At 42.8% G+C, this 21,911-nt stretch overlaps 2 protein-coding genes across 7 annotated transcripts in view; one reads left to right on the top strand and one right to left on the bottom strand.

Moving 5' to 3' along the window:
• ZCWPW2 (zinc finger CW-type and PWWP domain containing 2) overlaps positions 1-2,474 on the bottom strand; it is a 400,309-nt gene extending 397,835 nt beyond the window's left edge. The window contains exon 1 of the transcript XR_006547320.2: positions 2,390-2,474. The gene's annotated coding sequence lies outside the window, so the exon portion shown is untranslated. The remainder of the gene's footprint in view (positions 1-2,389) is intronic.
• A 139-nt stretch (positions 2,475-2,613) lies between these two features.
• Positions 2,614-21,911, top strand: part of AZI2 (5-azacytidine induced 2) — a 41,099-nt gene continuing 21,801 nt past the window's right edge. For 2 of the 6 annotated variants that reach the window (XM_025272298.3, XM_044933733.2), the window contains exon 1: positions 2,643-3,015. The gene's annotated coding sequence lies outside the window, so the exon portion shown is untranslated. Of the gene's footprint in view, positions 3,016-3,265; positions 3,326-21,911 lie in introns of all 6 variants that reach the window. The other 4 variants (XM_044933732.2, XM_025272297.3, XM_006059915.4 and 1 more) reach the window with 4 other exon arrangements.

Below are 21,911 nucleotides of genomic sequence, written 5' to 3'. Positions count from 1 at the left end.
AGTTCTAATTATGATCATTATAAAATATCCTAAGTCAGCTTGTATTGGAAATGCATCTCATTTAGAATTGGATAGCTCCTCCTCCCTCCAATGAAGTCATTCATTTCAGAATCATATTATTTGTTGCTAAATAGAAACAGGGTTCAAGCTGATCCTAGTCTTACATTTTGTATTCTTTCATTCCAAATATTTAGGAGAACAAGGATTCCTGATTATATCAATACTCACTCTTCTGAACTACTAAACTATGGACCAAAAATCACGTAGGAGCATGCCGTAAAATTATTCTTCATCAGCAGACAACTGTGTCCTTCTGTAACATTTTTGAAAACCACTGGAAATTACTATTCTTAGGAAACAATTAGCTATCCAGTTATTAGCATCATTTACTTTCTAAACAGATTTAGGTCAGATTAAAGGTACTACTTTAATTGTAGAGTGGGAGAGAGACAGTTACCGAAGAGGAAAGGGGAGAAGTGTCCGAGTTCAGGCAGTCGGAGGCAGATCAATTTTCAGGAAGAAACATGCAATTTAACAACCTGAAAATTAATATACTTAAAGCTGACATTTGGGCTTCCCTGGTGGCTCAGACGGTAAAGAATCTACCTGCAATGCGGGAGCCATGGGTTCAATCCCTGGGTTGAGGAAGATCCCCTGGAGGAGGGCGTGGCAACCCACTCCAGTATTCTTGCCTGGGGAATCCCCATGGACAGAGGAGCTTGGTGGGCTACAGTCTATGGGGTCACAAAGAGTCAGATATGACTGAGTGACTAAGCACGTAACCCCCTGGAAAGCCGTCATGTATCTTACAAGGTTAAGGGTCTGGGTTACATGATGCCCAGTCTGAGGACTGCTGTTTCAGGGATACATACAATCTCAGATACACACAGTGTAACAGAAGTCATGAACTTTGATTCTGAGGGGAGGTCTGGGGTCGGGGGTGGGGGCGCGACGGAGGGTGAGTGATGAGGTATGGGAAGAAAGAGGGAAAACAGACTATGTAGGCCCAGACACCAGATTTTTCATTTTTGGTAGTATCTTTGAATCTGCTTTGTTATCTCTGCCACTGAAACCATTCCCTTAACCTAAAGCTCTACACTTGAACGTGATGGATGTGAGGGATGGGAAGAAAAATGGTTTTAAGACAATACTGATGAAATGACACTGAAGCTGATACATGAAGAGACACTGCAATTTCAACTTACAGGTTCTGACATCTTAATTCCATGCTGCTAACACTGAAGAGCCACACATACACAGTAGTCACAAAACACAGGGCAGAGACACAGTAAACATGATCCCTAGGATGGTATGATTTTAATAATACAAAAGTTAAATCACTAATCCAAAATACCCTTTATATATTTTTCTTAAAAGACATATTCTCTTTCCTCTAACAGTATCTCCTCTTCACAGCTTAGATATATATATATACTTCCCATTAAGAAAGAACAAAACACAACAGCACTATTTTTTTTTTTTTTACTGTTTTAACATATTGCTTAATTAAACAAAAGATTTGAAGCAGCTCTAAAGGTGCAAGATTGTTTAAAAACGAGAGGAGCAGGCTGAGCCACAGTCAGGAGTTGTGCCAAGGACGTATTCTTTGTTCAGACATGGCTCTGAAATCCATTCTACCCCAGGGCCAAGGGAACCTCGCTGAAGCCAGTCCTCACTCTGGGGCTTTCAAGGGCAACTCCTCGTGGAGAACATCATGACCTTGGCGAGATAACGGGAAGAGGTGGGGAAAGCTGGGGAAGAATCTCTTGGGATACCTGTTTTTATTTACCACAGCCTGTAAACAAGACCTTTGAAAAAGTGTCTTTGTCACGAATGCTGAACTCAGTTCAAAATGGCCATTTTGTAACAATTATATGTTTATAAACGCTTCGGAGGTAGCGTTTCCTAGGTATTCATCAAGATTCCCTGCAGAAGTAAAGGGTGACCAGCTCCAATATTCTTGCCTGGAAAATTCCACGGACAGAGGAGTCTGGTGGGCTACCGTCCGTGGGGTCGCAAAGACTCGGACTCGACTAAGCGACGGAGCACATGTGTCCAAGTTCTACAAACAACCCTAGCGCAGCAGGGTACATCCCGAAGTTAACAGCTTCCTCACAGTTAATATGAGCCGCGTTCCCAACAGTAAGGGTATCCGGAGCAACGCCCCGAAACCCGGCGGGGTGTTAAAGGCTCCTCAACAGGAGTGCACTGCTACAGGTTACTCGTTCCCGGCCAGGGCGAGGCGAGCGCCCGAAACCCCAAAGAGCGTTACCCTACGGAGCCACCACACGACACGACGCTCGGGGACCCCCAAGCGGACGCTCAAGGAAACACACGACGCAGAAGGCAGCCTACGGCCCAACCGCGGTCGCGGCAGCTAGAGTCTTACCCCACAGCGCCTCCGCTTCCCGCGTCGCCGCGCCCCGCCCACCCCGCCGCAGAGGCTCACGGGACGTGCGGCCGCGACGGCCCCGCCCACCTCGCCGCGGACGCTCACGGGACACGTAGTACACCGCCCCCTCCGACCCCGCCCCGGCACCAGCTTAGCGAACGCCCTCGGTGCTCCCTCGGGCCTGACTTCCGGTTTGCCTGCTCGGCCCTGGCTCCGAGCTGCGGACAACCCGAGGCCGCGTTTCCGGCGCGCGCCGCCCGCCCTCCCGCCGGCCCTTTTGCGGCGTTTCCCCTGCGCGGCGCGCCGCCGGGGCGGGCGCTGAAGAGGCCGGGTAACAGGTCTTCTTCGGCAGCGGCTCGGCCCTCGGCCTCGGCTCGGCCCACGTTCCAGAGCCTCCGGGCTGCAGCCCATTAGCCGGCCGCGCCGGTCCCGGCACCGCCGAGGCAGGAGAAATGGGAGTCCCTCCGCGGCGTTCCTGGAGCAGCGGCATTCGTCAGGGAAGCGGCTGTGTCCTCGAGGAAACCGGAAGCCCGCGGTGACCCCTGGCGACCCGGTTTGTTTTCGGTCCGTTTCCAAACACTGGGGAATCGAAACTGGGCGGCCCCACGGAGCCTGTGTTCTGGGTGAGTGAGCCGCTTTGGTCCGGCAGAGGGTGCGGATGGTGGGACCACCCTCCGCTGTCGGCGCCGGTGGAAAGAGACGCGTCGTTTCTCCAAATCTTGGCGGGGGTACCCAGCCGCTGGGCATCTCTGGTGCCCACCAGGGGTGCCCAGCTGGCATCCCGAATCTCGTCCCCTCGCGTGATCCGGGCCGGGCCCGCTTGGTTCTCGCCTCTCCCTAGTGTTTGTCTTCTGCCGGTTCTCTGTTGTACAGGGGCCCCTCCAGTTTTATGTCATCCAGTGAGACCGCATTTAAATTGGAAACCAAAGAGAGGTACGTGTGGCTTGGATGGTCTTGCCTTGGGCGATGAACATTACATTACTCAGGACTAAAAGTCCGTAGTCGTTGGTTCTCCAGTGTCTGACCTATGTACCCAGGATGGTTTTCCATCATTTATTGAGTGACTGCCACATGCCAGATAGACTGAGTCCCTCATTCCTACCAACAGGGAACTCAGATAGATACTCGGAAGTGAAAGAGAATACAGAAACTGAATTACAGATGAAAACTGATTGGTTCAGCCTGTGTTAGAGATACGCTGAGATGATCAAAGTCAGTGACCTACTAGGATTGAAATTGATCCATGCCTCTTAAACCTAAAAGACGTTTGCTTTTTTTATGTTTTGGAGTTTTAAATTGGCTTGAACAAGATCTCAAGGCATGGTTTACGTTCCATTTCTCTAGAGTTGTCATATCTAATTCACCAACCTGTGCGGGAATGGTGCATCCTTCCCCGGTTTGTTAAATTTTAATGCGATGTTGTTTGTAAAATGGGAAGTTGTAAACAAAGGTAAGGTTTTAAAGAGACATAGTGAAATGGGAAATGCACTGGATTAAGTAAGAACATTAACTCAAAATCCAAGTGCTGAATTTTCTACTTACTCACTTGACACTGGGTAGGAAACCAAATCTCTCCATTTTCCCTATCTCTGAAATGGGAATAATGCTTCCTCTCCAAGGCGTCAAAGCAATTTCCTGGAGTTTGCTGGCTGTAGAGTCAGCTAGCAATTTTTCATTACTGGCTCCCACTGTTTAAATCGTTCCATCTGTTATATAAGGAAATTCTTACTCACCTGGTAGGTCTTATGTAGATTTAATAAATTGTTAGCAAATGAGCTAGTTCCCCTAAAAGTCAAAGCACACTGCCTGACATGCCAAAACAGAATGTTGTCATGATTATTAAATAAAATGATGTTATGAAGTACTTCATAATCCTTGATGTAATGAAATCGGTGAAACAGTGTTTTTTCTTTCTTTTGGTACATGTATTCTGGATTAAAATACAGTTGTCTTATCACTATGAGAGCATATGCTCAGTTGCATTGAGATGTATTATACTTTATGAAAGGAAAGAAAAGAAGTAGACTGCCTTTCACACCTATGCCTACCCAGAAAGAATCTTATGATTCCTTGGCCATACAAACTGATTTCTGAACTAAAGCGGTTATAAAAATGATAATGGGGTTTTTCCTACTGTATATCTGATGTCGAGAACGTTTTTGGGCTTTCACTGGGTTGTAGGGTCTTTTTGAGTGGTGAGGTACATAGATTAAGTGGTGGTGATTGTTCAGTCGCTCAGTTGTATCTGACTCTTTGCGACCCCATAGACTGCAGCATGCCAGACTTCCCTGTTCTTCACCATCTCCCGGAGCTTGCTCAAACTCATGTCCATTGAGTCAGTGATGCCATCCAATCATCTCATCCTCTGAGACTGAGTGATAGTATCTTGAAAAAGGCACTCGATGATCCCTTCTTTATAAGCTAGTTAGACCATTCCTTCCCTTAATTCTTTCATTAAAAATAGAAAAAGAAGTAAGTATTGGTTTTCCTCTGTAAGACTTAATCCTTGTTCTGTAGTATATTGACTCATCTTATGAACTGATCTTATGAAGTAGGGATAGTCTGGCTTTTGAGGATTAGAAAGATGATGAAAATGCTAGATAAGATTCACTTCAGGAGGCAATGCGAAGTTGAGGAAAGAACCTATTAAATAGGTCTTGACTCAAACCCTAGCTCTATTATACTGCCAGGTGATTATAGACAAATTTACCTCACTTCTTTAAGCCTGTGTGCTCATTTGTGTGATAATACCTTTTCAGTCAAGTTTGGGGATGACATGACATATTATGTGTAGTATCTCTTTTACTCAATTCATAGTAAAACTGAATTCTGTTTTAGGTTGCCTTACCGTGTCTGCGTTAACACTTTGTTTTCACAATATAGAAAGGCAGCATCTGAGTGATATTGTTCAACCCTGGCATTTTCCCACAAATAGTGGGAAAACTTAGTAAACTAATCAATAATCAAGGTGCCAGATCTTAGAGTCTGGGCTTCTGAATCTCAGGCCAGTGTTTTTCCTACCACTGAGTTCTGCCTTGTCCAGATTCTTATTGGGAAAATAAGAATCCATTTTGTGTTACCTCTCAGAGTGTGGTAATAAGAGCATACATTTGGAAGACGGCTTATTTGGGTTCACATTTGACCTTCACTGCTGATCCTTTATGTAGGTGTAAGTAAGGTATTTAATTTTTCTAAGATTTGTTTATGTATTAGAATGATAGTACCTACTTGAGAAATAGGAAAATGCATATACAGAAGAAACGGTCCTCTGTCCTAATACTATTCGACCCCACTAGGGATTGCAATCCAAGAGACAGTCTTTCAGAAAGCTCTGAGAGGTCAAAGCATAGTTCTGTGTTTTTGAGACAGAGGATTATACGTCAAATGACATATTACTGACAGTTCACACAGTCCAAATCTAAATGTACAAAGTGAATAAGTGGTCATGGGTCATTGTGGCCTTTTACAAGATTAAGAAGGAAGTTATTTCCTAAGGAGTTCTGGTTAATGCAAATGCACAGCACACATTAAAGGAAGGGAGGAGACTCAAAAGGGTAGAAAAAATTTTTATGTTTAAATTTTTCTCGTTTTGTCATAAAATATGAATGTTATTTCATCAGTTTCCCCCCGCTTGATCATTAATTTTTTGATAGCATTTGGTGATCAAATATTTGGTTCCCTGGTGCCAGGGTGGTTGCTTACGTGCCCTAGGTCCATCATGTCTTTTGGCGTTGGGTCTTAATAGCTCATTTTAGGGAGTTGTACCAGTAAGGTGTCTGGCAAGGACTAATGGTCAGTTCCAGCATCTGATAGGACTTTTTGCAGGTGCATTGTGCATGTTCATTAATCTATAGAAAACTGTCTATGTGATCAAACTGACAATAGGAGAACTTTCCTGGCAGTCCAGTGGTTAGTACACTAGTTTCCACTGCAGCGTTGGATTCCTGACCAGGAAACCAGGATCCTGCCTACCATGCTACATGGCCAAAAAATTGGAGGTGGAGGAATTGATGATAGAAGTAACAGTGTCAGTAGTAAATGTTTAAGCCAGGATCCCCCTAAAGTGAAGCATTTTCCTAGTATGGTTTCTAAACTGGGAAGAGGAACATTCAGAGTAGAAATTTGACTTTTCGAATATATTATAAGATGGGTTAACAAATAACTTGGCTAAATGGTCTTACTGTTGGAAAACTGATAGAAACCCCGCACATAAGCATTAAAGGCAAATTGGGAGGTTTGTTTCCAAAGGCTACCCATAGACGACCTTCAGGCCGGAGGAAACCAATTGTGAGCGCTCTAACCAACCTGGAGAGAGCTGGGGCCATAAATTTCTTCTGTAAGCCCATTAGGTTCATTAGGAGCTACCCAGTACTTAGCATCTAGTGAAAAAGAGTGTTTATGGCCAGGTTCAGAACACGTGTCATTAACTGGCCAGGTAAGAAGGTCCCACGTAGTGGCATTACAAGTAGTGGGTAGTTTGTATAGTATTAGAGTTACTTCTAAAATAAAATAAGGACCATCCAGTTAGAGCCTTGGAGAAGCCAATGGCAACCCACTCCAGTACTCTTGCCTGGAAAATCCCATGGATGGAGGAGCCTGGTAGGCTGCTGTCCATGGGGTCACGAAGAGTCAGACACAACTGAGCGACTTCACTTTCACTTTTCACTTTCATGCATTGGAGAAGGAAATGGCAACCCACTCCAGTGTTCTTGCCTGGAGAATCCCAGGGACGGGGGAGCCTGGTGGGCTGCTGTCTATGGGGGTTGCACAGAGTCGGACGCGACTGAAGCGACTTAGCAGCAGTTAGAGCCTTGGAGAGGAGAAATCCACCAAGGAAACCTAGGAATATTGGACATAGGTCCACAAACCTATGGTTTGTTTGGGTTGATTTTTGAAACTTGCAAATGATTGAGCCCAAGAAAGAAATCCATTGGGTTTATAAGCAAAAGTGTGAGCAATTGTCAAAGTAATAGTATGCAGGCCTGGTCTGGCTCTTTGGGTCAGCTCTCCACTTCAGGTGTCATTTTCTCATCCTGGTCTGGTGGTGCTGATCCTAGTTAGTCAAAGTCAGGTGTCAGAAACAGGCATTACAGTTCATTCAGGAGTGAAGGCCTGCTATGGGCCCTGTCCTCCATAGCTGTAGAGAGTCTTTTGTTGACGTCTTTTCCAGTGTGCATAATCCCTTGGTTGCAAGTCATGGTGAGATCTTCATTCAAAAATAGGTTATTGTGATAGGCTTTAGAAGCAAACACAGAGTGTTGTTTTAATAATTTGATTGAATTTTACAGTAATATAACAAGAAGCCATCTAAGAAGTGAGTCTTAGGCAGTAAATAAAAAAAAAAAAAACTCAATTAACAAAACTAGAATTTAATATCCAATGATGCATTATCTTTTTCTCTGTGAAATTACCTTCATAACAACCAAATATAGCCAAATTAAGACTTATTTGTGAAGTAAGTATGGTTAATTGATCACATGCTCAGTTGCTCAGTGGTGTCTGATTCGTTGTAACCCCCTGGACTGTAGCCTGTCAGGCTCCTCTGTCCTTGGGATTTCCCAGGCAAGAATACTGGAGTGAATTTTCATTTCCTTTTCCAGGAAATTTCCTGACCCAGGGATCAAACCCACATCTCCTGCAATGGCAGGTGGATTCTTTACCAGCGAGCTACCTGGGGAGCCCAATTGACCACACAGCCTCTTATAAGTAGGCTATATCGGAACTTTTCTTAAGGAATCTTAGATTAAACCTTCTAAAGGCCTCTCAAGGCCAGATAAATTACACCAAGAGTTTGCCACAGATTCTTCCTACAATATCTATAGATTTGGGTGAATTCCTCTCTTTGAGGTCCCCAAAATACCTGAGGTTCATGCATCTCTTAGATAAGGTTCGTGCACCTCTTTACCTGATAAAGGTTCAGGAAACCTAAGAGTTTCCAGTTCCTGAAGGGATCAAGTAGAAAGAAAAGATGTGGTTGCATGTGTGCTCAGTCGCACACATGTATAAATCTTAATTGTGTTGAATTTTATTTCTGACTTTGCAACTCGATGGACTGTAGCCCGCCAGGCTTCTCTGTCCATGGGATTCTCCAGGCAAGAATACTGGAGTGGATTGCCATTCCCTTCTGCAGGGGATCTTCCCCAACCCAGGGATCAAATCCGGGTCTCCTACATTGCAGGCAGATTCTTCACCATCTGAGCCACCCAGGTGGAAGGCAGTTCAGACAGAGGATACCTGTGTTGGGCACTCAGAGCAGGATAGACGGGAGCAGTAGTTACATCAGTCTTTGGCCACATGTGTGGGATCTTGGTTCCCCAATCAAGGATTGTCAGTTTTAAAGAGGTTTTTTTGTTGTTTATTTTAGTTACCTTCTATAGCATTAATATTTAATTAGCCCTCTACAACAAATCTTTCAGTGAGGCTATTTTGGAATTTTGAAGCCTTCTGGGGCTTCTGCATATCAGTTAAAATAGATAAAATAGTTTGAAATGGGAGCTTTCCTGAATTTTAACAGCTTTCAAATCTTTTTAATTCAAAGGAACCAAGGAGCTAGCCCTACAAATATTTTCTCCTGCTATAATTCAATTTTAGAAATGAGAAAAACTTTTATTTAAATTTTTTATTTTTTAAATTGTGAAATTATGATAACACATTTATAGGAGATTTGGAAAATACAAAACAAAGTTACATATAGTTCCACTTTATATTACAATTATTTTTTAAGTAGCTAAACTAAGATTTTTAGTTGGAATTTCAATGTGAAACTCTCAAAAATTAATAGAATGAGTAGGCAGAAAAGTAGAAGGATATAGTAGACCTGAAAAGCCCTATGAACCAATTCAACATAATTAAGATTTATACAGGTTTTATACAAATTCTGTTCAAGTTCCCAGGAGACACTGGAACATATCCACGGACATAAAACAAGGTGCAAAATGTCTTGGTCTAAAGATTTTTAAATCATAGAGTCTGTTCTCTTATCATGTGGAATTATGTTAGAAATGAATATCAAAAGATATTTTAAAATAACCCACGTGTTTTCAAGTACAATGTGACATTTTCCAAGAGAGATCTTTGACTTAGCCATTGAAAACCTCGAGAAGGTTAAAAGACTGAACAAACACAGAGGGTGATTGCAGAGAATAAAGTATTTAAGTGAGAAATTGATATGAAAGATACTTTAAAAACCTCATGTATTTGGAAATTAGATGTCCACTTTTAAATGATGGATGTATCTAAGAAGCCATAACAAGGAAAATTAGAAAATATTTGTAACAATAAAAAGGAAAAGAGAATTTATCAGAGTTTGTGGTATGCCGCTGAAGGTGCTCAGTGCAGCTGAGTGCAGTGTGGGCTCTTGACTAAGCTGGGAAAGCAGTGATGGGCACCAGCATAAAGTTTGTGGGCTTGAATAGAATCTGTACTTTAGTTAATAGTCGTTTTTTTTTTTTTTTTTAATGACATAGCATTTCTTGATACTCTCAGAATTGGATTAGAAGTTTCAAGCCTCATTCAAATAGTTTTTTTAAAAATAATAAGCATTCTAGACTTTTAACAGTAATACTAGATGCCAGAATAAATGGAACTATAATCAAAATTTTGAGTGAATATAGTTACAAATCTATCATTCTATTCATACTTGGTCAAACAAGTGGAATCAAAATATCATAAATTTTTTAGCTAAGCAAAAATTCATAAGATTCTTTAGTATATATATTATACTGTACATATAGGTGTGTATGTATGTATGCAAAAGCTTTTCTGCTACACTTGATAAAGGCTTGAGAAAGAAGAATAACAAACAAAAGATGGAGAAATTGGAAAATATAAATGAAATGGGAGCACTGAATATGAAATAGAAAAAGTGAAACAAAGTGGAAAGAACTAGAAATAAAGATCATCATATAGTCCTGTTGTTCGTAAACGTGGCTGCTCATTAGAGTCATACCTAGAGCTTTGGAGGAAAAACAATACCTAGGCACCTGTATTTTTCAAAAAATTCCAAGATAATGCTAATGTATGTCCAGATTTTAAAAAGTGATTATAGGTTTTTCTATTAAATGGTAGCTTTTGTGATACAGAATTCTATTATTTTCTGTTGACCAATCATGATACAGTGGTATTAAAATGAATAATAGTTACATAATCACAATAGTAAAAGATGTTAATCAGTTTTCACAAAAAATAAAATTGCCAACCATAATGGAAACATGATTATCCTAACAGTATAAAATAATTACAATTGGAGGGGTTAAGTAGAGTGATGTAAGTGGAAGTACATAAATGCATATGTTTTCATCCACACAGCCCACTGTGTGTCTTTGGTACATTTAATCCACTTACATTTAAGGTAATTATTGACCTATATGATCCTATTACCGTTTTCTTAATTGTTTGGAGTTTATTCTTTGTAGGTCTTTACCTTCTCTTGTGTTTCCTGCCTAGAGAAGTTCCTTTGGCCTTTGTTGTAAAGGTTGTTTGGTGGTGCTGAATTCTCTTTAACTTTTGCTTGATTCCTCTGTCAAATTTGAACAAGAGTCTTGCTGGGTAAAGTATTCATGGTTTCAAGTTATTCACATTTATCACTTTAAATACATCATGCCATTCCCTTCTGGCTTGAAGAGTGTTGAGAAATCAGCTGGAAACCTTGTGAGAGCTCCACTGTATGCTGTTTGTTGTTTTTCCTTGTTTCTTCTAAGATTTTATCTTGTCTTTAATTTCTGTCAGTTTGATTACTATGTGTCTTAGTGTGCTCCTCCTTGGGTTTATCTTGCCTGGAACTCTCTGCACTTCCTGAGCTTGGTTGACTATTTCCTTTCCCGTGTTAGAGAAGTTTTCAGCTATTATCTCTTCACATATTTTCTCAGGTCCTTTCTCTCTCTCTTCCCCTTCTGGGACCCCTATAATGTGAATGTTGTTGCATTTAATGTTGTTCTAGAGGACTTGTAGGCTGTCTTCATTTTTTTTTCCCCATTCTTTTTTCAATATTCTGTTTTGCAGCAGTGGTTTCCACCACTCTGTCTTCCGTGTCACTCATCTGTTCTGCTGCCTCAGTTATTCTGCTGTTGATTCCTTAAGATGATGCTGTGAAAGTGCTGCACTCAATATGCCAGCAAATTTGGAAAACTCATCAGTGGCCACAGGACTGGAAAAGGTCCATTTTCATTCTAATCCCAAAGAAAGGCAATGCCAAAGAATGCTCAAACTACCGCACAATTGCACTCATCTCACATGCTAGTAAAGTAATGCGCAAAATTCTCCAAGCCAGGCTTCAGCAGTACATGAACCGTGAACTTCCAGATGTTCAAGCTGGTTTTAGAAAAGGCAGAGGAACCAGAGATCGAATTGCCAACATCTGCTGGATCGTGGAAAAAGCAAGAGAGTTCCAGAAAAACATCTATTTCTGCTTTATTGACTGTGCCAAAGCCTTTGACTGTGTGGATCACAATAAACTGTAGAAAATTCTGAAAGAGATGGGAATACCAGACCACCTGACCTGCCTCTTGAGAAACCTATATGCAGGTCAGGAGGCAACAGTTAGACCTGGACATGGAAAAACAGACTGGTTCCAAAGAGGAAAAGGAGTACGTCAAGGCTGTATATTGTCACCCTGCTTGTTTAACTTATATGCAGAGTACATCATGAAAACCGCTGGGCTGGAAAAAGCACAAGCTGGAATCAAGATTGCCTGGAGAAATATCAATAACCTCAGATATACAGATGACACCACCCTTATGGCAGAAAGTGAAGAGGAACTCAAAAGCCTCTTGATGAAAGTGAAAGAGGAGAGTGAAAAAGTTGGCTTAAGCTCAATATTCAGAAAACGAAGATCATGGCATCTGGTCCCATCACTTCATGGGAAATAGTTGGGGAAACAGTGTCAGACTTTTTTTTATTGGGCTTCAAAATCACTGCAAATGGTGACTGCAGCCATGAACTTAAAAGACGCTTAATTCCTGGAAGAAAAGTTATGGCCAACCTAGATCAGATCAGATCAGTCGCTCAGTCCTGTCCAACTCTTTGCGACCCCATGAATCGCAGCATGCCAGGCCTCCCTGTTCATCACCAACTCCTGGAGTTCACTGAGACTCACGTCCATCGAGTCAGTGATGCCATCCAGCCATCTCATCCTGTCGTCCCCTTCTGCTCCTGCCCCCAATCCCTCCCAGCGTCAGAGTCTTTTCCAATGAGTCAACTCTTGGCATGAGGTGGCCAAAGTACCAGAGTTTCAGCTTTAGCATCATTCCTTCCAAAGAAATCCCAGGGCTGATCTCCTTCAAATGGACTGGTTGAATCTCCTTGCAGTCCAAGGGACTCTCAAGAGTCTTCTCCAACACCACAGTTCAAAAGCATCAATTCGGCACTCAGCCTTCTTCACAGTCCATCTCTCACATCCATACATGACCACAGGAAAAACCATAGCCTTGACTAGATGGAACTTTGTTGGCAAAGTAATGTCTTAGCTTTTGAATATGCTATCTAGGTTGGTCATAACTTTCCTTCCAAGGAGTAAGCGTCTTTTACATGGCTGCAGTCACCATCTGTAGTGATTTTGGAGCCCAGAAAAATAAAGTCTGACACTGTTTCCACTGTTTCTCCATCTATTTCCCATGAAGTGGTGGGACCGGATGCCATGATCTTCGTTTTCTGAATGTTGAGCTTTAAGCCAACTTTTTCACTCTCCACTTTCACTTTCATCAAGAGGCTTTTGAGTTCCTCTTCACTTTCTGCCATAAGGGTGGTGTCATCTGCATATCTGAGGTTATTGATATTTCTCCCAGAAATCTTGATTCCAGCTTGTGCTTCTTCCAGCCCAGCATTTCTCATGATGTACTCTGCATAGAAGTTAAATAAACAGGGTGACAATATACAGCCTTGACGAACTCCTTTTCCTATTTGGAACCAGTCTGTTGTTCCATGTCCAGGTCTAACTGTTGCTTCCTGACCTGCATACAAATTTCTCAAGAGGCCGATCAGGTGGTCTGGTATTCCCATCTCTTTCAGAATTTTCCACAGTTTATTGTGATCCACACAGTCAAAGGCTTTGGCATAGTCAATAAAGCAGAAATAGATGCTTTTCTGGAACTCTCTTGCTTTTTCCATGATCCAGCAGATGTTGGCAATTCAATCTCTGGTTCCTCTGCCTTTTCTAAAACCAGCTTAAACATCTGGAAGTTCACGGTTCACGTACTGCTGAAGCCTGGCTTGGAGAATTTTGAGCATTACTTTACTAGCATGTGAGATGAGTGCAATTGCGCGGTAGTTTGAGCATTCTTTGGCATTGCCTTTCTTTGGGATTGGAATGAAAACTGACCTTTTCCAGTCCTGTGGCCACTGCTGGGTTTTCCAAATTTGCTGGCATATTGAGTGCAGCACTTTCACGGCATCATCTTTCAGGATTTGGAATAGCTCAACTGGGATTCCATCACCTTCACTAGCTTTGTTCGTAGTGATGCTTTCTAAGGCCCACTTGACTTCACATTCCAGGATGTCTGGCTCTAGGTGAGTGATCACACCATCGTGATTATCTGGGTCATGAAAATATTTTTTGTACAGTTCTTCTGTGTATTCTTGCCATCTCTTCTTAATATCTTCTGCTTCTGTTAGGTCCATAGCATTTCTGTCCTTTATTGAGCCCATCTTTGCATGAAATGTTCCTTTGGTATCTCTGTTCTTCTTGAAGAGATCCCTAGTCTTTCCCATTCTGTTGTTTTCCTCTCTTTCTTTGCATTGATCGCTGAAGAAGGCTTTCTTACCTCTTCTTGCTATTCTTTGGAACTCTGCATTCAGATGTTTATATCATTCCTTTTCTCCTTAGCTTTTCGCTTCTCTTCTTTTCACAGCTATTTGTAAGGCCTCCCCAGACAGCCATGGCCAACCTAGATAGCATATTCAAAAGCAGAGACATTACTTTGCCAACAAAGGTCCGTCTAGTCAAGGCTATGGTTTTTCCAGTGGTCATTTATGGATGTGAGTTGGACTGTGAAGAAAGCTGAGTGCCGAAGAATTGATGCTTTTGAACTGTGGTGTTGGAGAAGACTCTTGAGAGTCCCTTGGACTGCAAGGAGATCCAACCAGTCCATTCTAAAGGAGATCAGTCCTGGGTGTTCTTGAGAAGGAATGATGCTAAAGCTGAAACTCCAGTACTTTGGCCACCTCATGCCAAGAGTTGACTCATTGGAAAAGACTCTAATGCTGAGAGGGATTGGGGGAAGGGGGAAAAGGGGATGACAGAGGATGAGATGGCTGGATGGCATCACCGACTCGATGGACGTGACTTTGAGTGAACTCTGGGAGTTGGTGATGGACAGAGAGGCCTGGAGTGCTGCAGTTCATGGGATCACAAAGAGTCGGACACGACTGAGCAACTGAACTGAACTGAACTGAATGTATTGTTCATCTCTGTTTGTTCTTCCATTCTGCTAGGTCTTTGGTAAACATTTCTTGTATCTTCTTCATTCTTTTTCTGATATCCTGGGTCATCTTCACTATCGTTATTTGGAATTCTTTTTCTGGAAGGTTGCCTAGCTCCACTTCATTTAGTTCTTTTTGTGGAGGTTTGTCCTGTTCTTTCTCCTGGGAGTTAATCCTCTGCCTTTTCATTTCAATTATTTTGTGGTTGTAGTTTTCAGTCTGGAACCTGTGGGATTGCAGGTGTTCTTGCTTCTTCTGTCTGCCCCCTGATGGATGAGGCTGATGGGAGGGCCTGGTGGGGAAATCTGGGCAGGCTTATGCTCAGTGAAACCTTAACCCAGGATCTGCTGGTGGGTGGGGCTGTGCTCCCTCCTTGCTGGTTGTTCAGCCTGAGGTGATGAGCTCTATGGTATGCTCAGTGGTGACCTCCAAGAGGTCTCACTTGCAGGGGCGCCTCCTAGGACTGCGGCTGCCAGTTCCCCTGTCCCTGTGGCAGCCACTGCTGACTCACACCTTCACCAGAGACCCTCCAACACTAGCAGGTGGGTCTGGTTCAGTCTCCTTCCCCCTGGGTCCTGGTGCATGCAAGGTTTTGTTTGTGCCCTCCAAGAGTGGAGTGTCTGTTTCCCCCTGTCCTTCAGAAGTCATGAAATCAAATCCCGCTGGCCTTCAAAGTCAGATTCCCTGAGACTCCTAGTCGCTGTTGACTAAAAAGATGCACAGCATGAGAGTTCCAAGGTAAGTTGTAACTGGGGCAAAATGAGGACTACAGCCCAGGAGACAGCACCTCAGGTAGCTCTGAGAAAGGTAGAGGTAGTGGGGGAAAGTCAATATAAGAGATTTTGGTGAAAGGGGAGTTCAGTGCAATCAAACCCTTTATTTATATAAGGAGCTAATGTCACCACAAAGGGATTGAGTGCTTTTCTAGATAGGAAGAGATCGAAGGATCTCTTGGGATCATGAAATAAGTTCCTGAAAATAAGTGTCTAAAGACCTGTTGTACCAGTTTCCCTGGAGCACAGAGGGCCCCACTCCACCCTGAATTCAAGGGGTGTCGCAGGTCAGCAGCTGCAGCAGCACAGGCTTCAGCCTCCACAGAGGCAGATACTGGATGCCCTTGTTGTTGCTCACTCACTGGAAAATGCTTTGGCGAGTGCCAGTTTGTAGTGGACGTTCCTTTGCTGGATCCGCAGGCTGGGAAGCCTGACATAGGGCTCCAGATCTTTACAAGAGTGGGAGAACTTCTTTGGTATTACTGTTCTCCAGTTAGGAGGTCACCCATTTGGCAAGCATGGAATTGATTTTATCGTGATTGTGCCCCGCCTCCCCCCCCCCCCTCCCTATCTTGGTGTGGCTTCTCCTCTGTCTGTGGGTGTGGGCTGTCGTTCTTTGGTGGGTTCCAGTGTCCTTCTGTTGATGGTTGTTCAGCTGCTAGTTGTGATTTCGGTGCTTTTGGAGAAGATGAGCACACATCCTTCTCTCCACCATCTTAATTTGATCTCTCTAGAAACAAGAAGAACTCCTATCACCCTTGTTTCTAGTAGACCTTGCAGGCAGGGTTCCAGGCAGACTGACAAGGTAAGAATTTACCTTCTGCTGGCCTCTGTAACTGTGCGTGCAAAGATCAGGTTTGGAATGCCAAAAAACAGCTCCATCTTGTCTGTTATGGGCAGGATTACTTTATTTCCTAATTAAGGAAGCCCTTGTAAGCATGTCTGAACCCAGCTGTACTCCCATAGATGGCAGTCTGTCTAGGAGCTGTTTGGTCTTTAAGGCGAAGTTCCCCATTATCAGTTTGGTGCTTTAGTGCAGATGTGAGACATGCTCTGAACAGCTCTGTAAAGATGGGACTGTGGATGCGACGTATGCTGTTCATTCTTGGACCAGTTCCACTCTTAACATTTCTCGGTTTTTCCCTCCTACAGTGTATCCTCTGAGAGTGCTCAGGGTGAAACAGGTCTCTGTGGGGCTCCGGAGCAGGAAGGCTTTCTTGACGCCAGCCTCTGCTGTGAGTTCCAAAGGGCAGATTCTGAACTGTTGCTAATGCAGTGATCCCGGAAGGGAATGGGTTTAAAGACAGGGGATGGGCAACCAAGAAACAGTAGTGCAGCCTTGGAGCAGGGCCCCGCTTCCACCTCTGGGGGCACAGTAACAGTGTCTTCAAGTTCTTCAAGATGTCAGCATTCTTCATACCAGAGAAAGACCACCTGAGGCTACATTAAAGGAACAAGATTACCTGAGACCAGATTAGTGCAGTACAGGCCCTGCACACTCCCTAATCTTACCAGCAGCTCCGCCCTTGAACCATTGCCCTGATCTTGGGAGACAGTTTTCAGGGCAGGAGCCTTCTGTGTCCTCTTCCCTGGCAAAGCAGTAAAAGCTGTTGTCTTCCGTTGGGTTGGCCAAGAGGTTCATTTAGATTTTTCTGTAAGATGTTGTGGAAAAAACCCAAACTTACTTTTTGGCTAACCCCATGCTTCACCCAAAACCCTGTCTCCGAGATTTGATTTGGCACCAGTTCACAGAGGTCAAGTTTTTGGCATCAAGAGCACAAGAGCATGGGAGTTTGCAGCGTGCCCCCTTGGAAGAGCTGTACTTCCGTAGTGGTTGTAGTGGGTTACCTCATAGGACTGCAGCATCGTGAGGGTTGGTCCTCAGATACTTCCACTAGGTTCTTAGGAGCAGGTGACCCTTCTTCTTCAGAGCAGGATTAATTCAGTCTCTCATTTCACTAGCAAAAGTTTGGTCAGACCATATATTGACTTGTTTTTAAAATTTAAATCTGACAAAAACCTTAGGTCCCCTGCCTAGGAAATTCATGGTCATCCTTCAGACTTAATAACGTAAAGCAGCTTGAATAACATTTTTAAGATCACTACTTAAAAGTGATGAGACCCATATATCAGGAGAACTCCCCAGAATACCTGAGCTGGTGGGGCTCAGGGAGCCCATGCTGGTTCTGAGCCCTGGTTCAAGGTAGACTCCAGGTGTCCTCTGGTGGTAAGATATGCATGTCAATGAAAAGATGAGCAAGTCTATCTAAGAAAGAAATGGAAAATGTTATTTGAGCCAACCTGGAGTTTGTACCGGGAGACATTCTTTCAGAACGCTTTGAGGACTGCTCCACCTATTGGAGGTTAGAGCATGATCACGTTTTTGAAACAAAAGGTTATACTTTAAGTGATGTGTTATTGACAGTTGATATACAGTCTAAGGAAAAGGCAGTGGCACCCCACTGCAGCAGTCTTGCCTGGAAAATCCCATGGACGGAGGAGCCTGGTGGGCTGCAGCCCATGGAGTCACACAGAATCAGACACGACTGAGCGACTTCACTTTCACTTTTTCACTTTCATGCATTGGAGAAGGAAACGGCAACCCACTCCAGTGTTCTTGCCTAGAGAATCCCAGGGACGGGGGAGCCTGGTGGGCTGCCATCTATGGGGTTGCACAGAGTCGGACACGACTGAAGCGACTTAGCAGCAGCGTACAGTCTAAATCTGCAGGTGCAGAGTGAGTAGTAGGTCGTGGGTCACGCTGGCCCCTAGGAAAATTTAGGAAGGAAGTTCTCTCCTAGGGAGGTCTGGCTAATATACATGCACAGGGAAGGGAGGAGGTCCGGAGGGGCTGAAGAAACATTCATGTTTAAATTTTTCTTGTCTTGCCTTAACACCTTCCAGGTTTCTCTGGCTGATTTAAGAATTAAATTGACACGAGGTAGTTTAACAGGAGAAAATCAAACAAAAATTTAATAACATGTATATACACGGGAGAGACCCAGGAGAACTGAGTAACTCGACAGAGTACCCAAAGCCCTTACTGAGAGGAAGGGCAAAGAAAGAGGGGGGGCAGCCTTACAGATGGAGATTTCCCATATAAATGTAAATGTTTCTTACAAAAGGGTAACTACTACTTGGTTTTCATAGTTTTTCCCCCTAATTCTGCAGTTTCTTAGAAATGACCAAAGAGACGTATTTTGGTGGCAAATTCTGCTTTCCTACTATGGGGAAACACTTGTACGTGGCATATGGTTAGTGATCAATAAATAGTAAATATTAGGGTGATTAAATATGACAGGATAATCTTTTTTTTTTTTTTTTTTCTGGAAAAAAGACTAATCTGATGTCAGAAGGTAATTCTATTTTTTCTAGTCTCTCACCTCATTATATATAGCATATCTCAACTGAGGATCCTCTTGGTGTTGACTGTAGTCAAGACTGAAATTCAGGGTCTCCTAAAATAATTCTGATGAGTAATGCTTGAATTTTTTCCCTTTATGTCTCTCCTATAGTCTTTAGAAACTACTGCTCTCTTTTCTACCACCTCCTCTGGCAAGTTGTCTCCATCTTTCTCCATTAACATTGGCAATGCTGTGATTTGTAAGAAATGCACATGTAGTCACTCAGATGACCAAAGTATACTTCACACGTATGTTTGGTCTTCATCCACGGTTCCGTGACTCCTGGGAGCATCTTTTGTCCTAATGTTTGGTCTCGTTACACAGAGCAGACCTTCCACCTTGCCTGGATTTATGTTAGTGAGGTGACTTTTGGAAACCACCTAAGGATGGGGGCTGTTTGCCAGAGGATCTCACCAGCTGATTAGCGGATTGGCACTTTTAGTCCCCCTGACCTGGGCTTTTGAGGTGGGTGTCAGAGAGGCTGAGTCAGTTTCCAGGGATTCAGTCAGTCGTGCTTATGACCTCTATTAAAAACCTAAAAACAAGAGGGTCAGAGAGCTTCCAGGTAGGTGAACCAGAATGTTTTCAGTGCCCGGTGCTGGCCACCAACTCCACAAGGACAGAGGCTCCTTTGTTCAGCACCTCACCCTGTCTGTCTCTACATCTGCTCTTGGTTCATATCTTTTAATAGTAATCAAGTGAGTAAATGGGTTTGAATAATCAAATATAAGAAGGTCATGAGAACCTCTGCTTTACAGCCAGTTGGTCAGAAGCACAGGTAACAGTCTGGACTTGGTGATTGGCATCCTGAACTGGAGGGAACCATTGGAACCTCTAGTTTGCAGCTGGTCCCTCAGAAGAACAGGTAGCAACCTGGGCTTGCCATTGGCTTCTGAAGTGGAGCCAGGTACCGTGGGACTGAGCCTTTTACCTGTGGAGTCTGATGCCGTGTCCAGTAAACAGTGAGTTGAGTTGTGGGCCCCCAGCTGGTGTCCAGAGCACTGGCAGTTGATGGTGTGGAGATGCCGCCGCCTCCACATTGGAATTGGGTGACCAGAACTCCTTTTAATCGTTCTTGGGAGTTTCATTGTTTAATACCGCAGAGTATATTCTGTAAATTGGAATGGGACTTAAAATTACAAGGACTGATTACTGACAATTCAGCTTAACATTTTTTACTCCACCATTCTGATTTGCATAGATCTGTATTGGAGCCTAGCGATCAGTAATTTTGAAGAGAAGCCCAAATGATTCTAAGGTGGTTGTCCATTTGTCACTTTGCAAACACTACTCTAGGTCAGCTCAGTTTTTTTAGAATATTATTATACAAGACGGTTTTTTTGGTTGATCTTTCTTATGTTTGATAATGATATCCTGCTCATGGCACTCACTTTGTAAAGATTAAAATAAACACAGATTTGTTTAAGATAATTTATGATAAATAAACTTAGATTACAATATACGGTAAAATTTGACAAGTGTTAAAGCTGCCTCAGTCTAGTTTGTTACGTTTATAATAACTAGTTAGGCTTTTACCCTTTATCCAGAAAATCAGATTTCCCTAGGCCAATACTTTGGATATTTGTGACTATCACAAATGCTTTTTACGTCACAAAGTACGTAAAACTGAATCTGACTTTGCTGTGAGTGTACTGCTGAAGCTCCCTTTTACTTCTCTGCTGCAGTGAGGTCAAGGAAGGCTGCTTACATAAGCAATAAAGCCAAAGGCCACACGTGGCCTATTTTGTTACTTTGCAAGCAGTTTTCCTTTCAGTATGGGGATAAATACAGTGGGATGCCTGCCTTGGATTATTTGGTGTCTTTCAAAGATCTCATTTTTCCCTGGCCCCGAAGCTTTCACTCTCTAGAAATTGGGTGTGTATTGAGTCACACGATAAGCATTAATGTTTCTAATACTTTCTTGATCTCATATTTATTTTTGCAAGGGTAGGAATCAAATCTTTCATTTTCATTCATAATAAATTTGAATGGCAGTCAATAGAATAGTAAGCTTGCTGCATGGCGATAGTGAATTTTCTCTTTGCTGTGCTTGGCTATTTCTTACACTTTTTAGGACAGATAAGTAGTTTCTCAGGACAGCGGATTCTAAGTCATGTTTAGAGTATATAGAACAAATATATAGAATAATGATATAAAACTTGAAAATCATTTTTAGGCAAATAATATCGTCTTATATTTAGAGGGAGGCTATATGCAACTTTGGGTGATTTATAAATAATAAATAGGCAACACATGTAACTCTATAAAATAAGCTATCTGACTACATATTTTGTCTTTAAAATGACCAGTTATACTTTATTGAATGTGACATTGTTAAGTCGTTACACTCCCTTCCATTTAAGGTACTTAAAAACCTTCTAAAGCGTTCATAGTTTTGTAGTTGTTGATGAATTTAGTGTATAAATGGTTCATTGGGGAGGGAAAAGTACTAATATTTCAGGCTCTAAAATCCATATGTTTGTGCTCATCTTGGTTAAGCTTCATAATCTTTATGGGCCCCAGTTTTCCCAGATGTGAAATGGGTCCGACAGGATTTTCCTACCTCATAGGTAATCATGAGAATTAACTGGGATAGCGTCTGTGAACTACTTTGTGCAGTGCTCAGTAGTTCATTTGATTGTGAATGTTTTATAGTTGTTGTATGTATGTTCTTCACAGTCTTGACTCATCTCCAGGTTTTTCTTAAATTCCACAGAACAAGGATCAAATCCTATAGTCTCTTTATTATAAAGGACCACCTTCATTGGTTTCTGTTCTGCTTTTCCAGTCTCATCTCCTATTCTCCTCCTCGTCCCTTCTCCCCATACTCTTTAACGCCTTTGACCTTGTTACCACTGCTGGCAGCAAACGGTTCAAGTTTAAGTACTGTAAGTACAATAAACATAACCACCCTCTTCACCTTAGAAT

This window comes from Bubalus bubalis, chromosome 21 (assembly GCF_019923935.1).
Source record: "Bubalus bubalis isolate 160015118507 breed Murrah chromosome 21, NDDB_SH_1, whole genome shotgun sequence".
Taxonomy (NCBI): domain Eukaryota; kingdom Metazoa; phylum Chordata; class Mammalia; order Artiodactyla; family Bovidae; genus Bubalus; species Bubalus bubalis.
The sequence above is the reverse complement of the archived record's forward strand: the minus strand, read 5'-3'. Positions and strand labels throughout refer to the sequence as shown.